Raw genomic sequence first — 4,431 nt, 5'->3', positions numbered from 1 at the left:
TTCTTTGCCACCATGTGGGTGCTGGGAATAGAACCTGGGTCCTCTGCAAGAGCAGTCAGTGCTCTTAACCACTGAGCCATCTCTCCAGCCCCCAATGGCTCAGCGGTTAAGAACACTGGTTGTTCTTGCAGAAGACCCAGATTGGAATCCCAGTACCCACAGGGCAGCTAACAACTGTCCGTAACTCCAGTCCCAGGGGATCCGTCGGCCTCATCTGACCTCCTTGGCATTGCATGACACAGGTACACTCACCTACATGCAGGCAATACACGCACACACATAAAATAAATAATTATTTTTTTTTAATTTAAATTGTATTTTTGTGTGTTTCATAGTAGAATGCTTTGGGGGGGGCGGGCGGGAATAAGTGGTTTATTGTCTTCAGACTCCTCTCCCAGAGAAGGTCTTTGGAGGCAGGAAACCATCCGGCTGTGATGCTCACTTGTCATCTGCATAGGTAGCAGGGTTCTTCCTCTAGGACCTCTCAACTTCCTGGTTCCCCCAAGTGTACGCGAGGTAAAACACCATGACGTGCGACAGGCTGTAGGAGATGATGTGCCAAGCATCGGCACCAGGTTCCCAAACTCAAGGCCCATGGTGGCGGCCTGCACTAGCTCAATCCAGAGGCCTCCACACGCCACTTCCCAGAAAGCTTTATTTTTTTATTTTGTGTTTTTGAAGTCTTTCAAATGATTTTACCCACTATCATTACCAGGTACACATTTTTTAATATAATCCATTACTTTAACATGTCAAAAAAAATAACGTAATAAAAAAAAGGTTGATTTCAAAATGAGAGTTTCAAATGTTGATCTAGGTTAGAGAACCCCAAATGCTAAGACTAACAAAGGCAGCAAGGCTGAAAGAACTACTGACCATTGCAGAGCCGAAAACTCAAGAAGACCAATGTGGGACAGCCTGAGAGGGTGGGTTCAGACCTCCACCGTGGTAGCAGCTATGAGCTTAGCAGACTGCCAGAGAGTGCCAGGTTCTGGTCTCCCTCTGGCCTCCAAATACCAGAGGGCCTGAGAACCCAGGGAAGAGCATGAAAGCAACTGAATCCTGCCTCCACTTGGTGGTGAGCTTCCCATAATTTCTAATTGCTCCATACCATCCGCTGGGCTTTTGTGAGGCCCCTCCCAAGGCCCCAGGTCAGATTGGCCTTTGGTGAGCTAAGGCTGAGATCCTAACAGACAGCCTGAGAGGGTGGGTTCCTGGGACCTATCCAGTAGCACAGCTTAGCAGACCTCCAGAGAGTGCCAGGTTCTGGCCCCCTTCTGGCCTCCCTCTGGCTTAGGATTGATAACAAAAAGAACTGCCTTAGAGAGCCTGCATCCTGCCTCCATGTGGTGAAGGAAGCCTGAATGTACTGACTGGAACCTGAATTGGGCTTAGGTGGGTACCTCTGAATAGCTGATCTGAAGTCGTCAGTTCCCTCCAAAATAAACCTAAGAGAACCTGAACACTGTATCAACCATCTTTACATAACCAATAAAGAAAGGATCTAGGCACCCAGGTAATACAAACAGAAGCATACTTCAACTTAATTCTCATATCACAATCATAAACTCAAAAGAAATTCACATGTCAAAAACCACAACAAAAGAATGATAAAATGGAAAGTCAAAACACTATGCCCCAGCAAGGACACGGGTGCACTTACCTACATGCAGGCAATACACGTATACACATAAAATAAAAATAAATGTTTTTTAAAAGGAACAGTCATAAACATGATCAAGGAATTCAACTAATTTAAAGAACACACAAACAAACAAATCAAAGAGCTAAAAGAAGATAGGGATAAACTTCTGAATTAATTCACAAAAGAGATAGAAACATTGAAAAAAAACTCAGGCAGAAATGAAGAAGGACATGCAAAACTCAATAAGCCAGTTTGAAACAACAGGGGAAATACTTGCCTCTAGATGAAATGGAAAACAGAATATCAACACTGGAGGATAAATTGAAGAACTGGATCACTCAAGCAAAGAGCATGGAAAATTTTTAAAAACATGGGAATGGAAGATGAAAGAGATGTGGGACACCATGAAAAGACGAAATCTATGGATCATAGGAATAGAGGAAGGAAAAGAATTTCAGGTTAGTGGTGTTGACCAGATCTTAAACAGGATTTTAGAAGAGAATTTCCCAAAATTAGGAAAGACATCCCCAAACATACACAGGAAGCACATAGACCACCAAATACACAGGATCAGAAAAGAAACTCCCATGACATATCATAGTATAAACACTAAATGTACAGAACAAAGAGAGAATACTGAAAGCAGCAAAAGAAAAACAAGTCATATACAAAGGAAAGCCCATCAGAATTGACTTGTCAATGCAAACTATGAAAGCCAAAAGAGCATGGACCAAGGTATTTCCAGTTCTACATGACAATACATGCCAGCCCAGAATTCTCTAAGAGCAAAAATGTCTATTATATTTGAGGGGGAAAGAAAAATCTTCCATGACACGAATAGCCTGAAAGAACACATGTTCACAAAACCAGCCCTCCAAAGAATATTTGAAGCAATGCAGAGAACAGAGAGAGAAACAACTATACCTTAGGGGCAATGAAAGAAAGTAAACAAAAATATAATCTAGGAAACACAAAATTACACAGAGAACACAAACAGCAATCAAAATGATGGCAACCAATACACATCTTTCAATAATAACCTTAAATATCAATGGACTGAACTCCCCAGTCAAAAGACACAGGCTAAGTGAATGGATTAAGAAACAAAATCCATCTCCTTGCTGTCTGCAAGAAACCCATCTCACCTTCAAGGACAGGCACTACTTTAAGGTAAAAGGATGGAAAAGAATATTCCAAGCAAATGGCACTAAGAAACAAGCAGGGGTTGCAGTTCTAATATCTGGCAAAATAGACTTCAAAGTAAAACCCACCAGAAGCTATAAGAAGGATCACTTCATTCTGATCAAAGAAACAGTTAACTAAGAATATATTACAGTCCTTAACATATATGCACCAAGTTCTTGAGCACCCAAATTCATAAAAAGAGCATTACAGGACTTTAAGACACAGATCAACACCAACTCAGTAATAGTAGGGGACTTCAATACTCCACTGTCTCCATTAGACAGGTCAACTGGACAAAGAATAAACAAAGAGACATCTGAATTAAATGATATCATACATCAAATGTACCTAACAGACATCTTTCGATTATTCCACCCAAACACCAAAGAATACACTTCCTACTCAGCACCTCATGGAACTTTTTCAAAATGTGGGGGTCTTTTAGATAGACACACTGAAGGGGTACTCCAATTGCCTCACCCTGCATCCCTGTTCAGCATGGAAGAAGCCAGAGTGGTCTGTGTCCCTGTTCTCTATTGGCAATTTGGGTAATCCCTTCAGAGGATGGCATGATAAGAATAGGAGGTGGGAATTGGCCAGGCAGTTAGGGTAAAAAGACCCCAAAGAAATGTAGCCAGCTTCTTAGCTAAAAGTCAAAATGTCCTTGGGCCTGTTAGCAACATACTCTGTTCCAAAGGCCAAAAATGTCAAAAGTATTTGGGAGCTTGTATCTAAAAAAATAAAAAATTATATTAAAAATCATATATTTCAGCACACACCTACATTCATCTTTTTTTTTAATTTTTACAAAAACGTGCTCTGCTTCTCTGGGCCTGCAAGATCCACAGGCCTCTCTCCAGGGTCAGTCAATCATGCCCTCTGAGCCTTGACTCCACCAGCCTCATTCACCCTCCCATCTTCCCCGCCCATCTTTCTTCCTAGCCTGGGTCCTGTCCCATTCCTTCTCTTGGCACCCCAGACACTGGGAGAACCACCACTGCTTCCTGATCCTTTCCCTCCGGACCAACCCAGTTCCTCAGTGCACTCCCCAGGAGCCCTTGTGGCCTCTTCCCACCCCCATCTCCCTTTGCATCTCTGGGTGGCACAGCCACCAGCTGCCCTAGACCAGCATCATTCCTGGGCCTGGTTCCCAGGCCAGTCCGACCCCCAAATTCCTGAGACTAAAATCATTCCTGGAGGGACCCAGACCTTAAGAGAAAGCCTAAGAGCATCTGATCCTCATTGGACTTGGGCCTCTGTGGGAACTCCTGAAGACAAAAGCAATCTGGCCACTCCAATATAAAATTAAAAGAGAGAACCGGAAGCTTAGAGGAACCAGCTTTTTATGCCCAAAAATAAACCACAAAGACACATAAAGTTTACAAAAAGAAGCTGACCTAAATTTGAAGGCTTGAGTCTCACACAAGAATCAGAAACTACAAAAGAAATTCACATGTTAAAATCACAGAGAACAAATAACATGAAAAACAAAAATAATATATCTCCACCAAACTCCAATAATCCTTTAAAGGAATACAATGAGAGCCCCCTAGAGATAATGCAGGACATGGAACTCAAAAAAAAAAATATAAACATAATTA

At 42.2% G+C, this 4,431-nt stretch overlaps 1 pseudogene; it reads right to left on the bottom strand.

Moving 5' to 3' along the window:
• Window positions 1-438: 438 nt before the first annotated feature.
• LOC115070471 lies at window positions 439-596 on the bottom strand (annotated as a pseudogene).
• Window positions 597-4,431: the final 3,835 nt, after the last annotated feature.

Source organism: Nannospalax galili, unplaced genomic scaffold, assembly GCF_000622305.1.
Source record: "Nannospalax galili isolate Female #2095 unplaced genomic scaffold, S.galili_v1.0 scaffold135, whole genome shotgun sequence".
In the NCBI taxonomy this organism is placed as follows: Eukaryota; Metazoa; Chordata; class Mammalia; order Rodentia; family Spalacidae; genus Nannospalax; species Nannospalax galili.
Note: the sequence above shows the minus strand (reverse complement) of the source record. Positions and strands in the feature narration are given on the sequence as shown.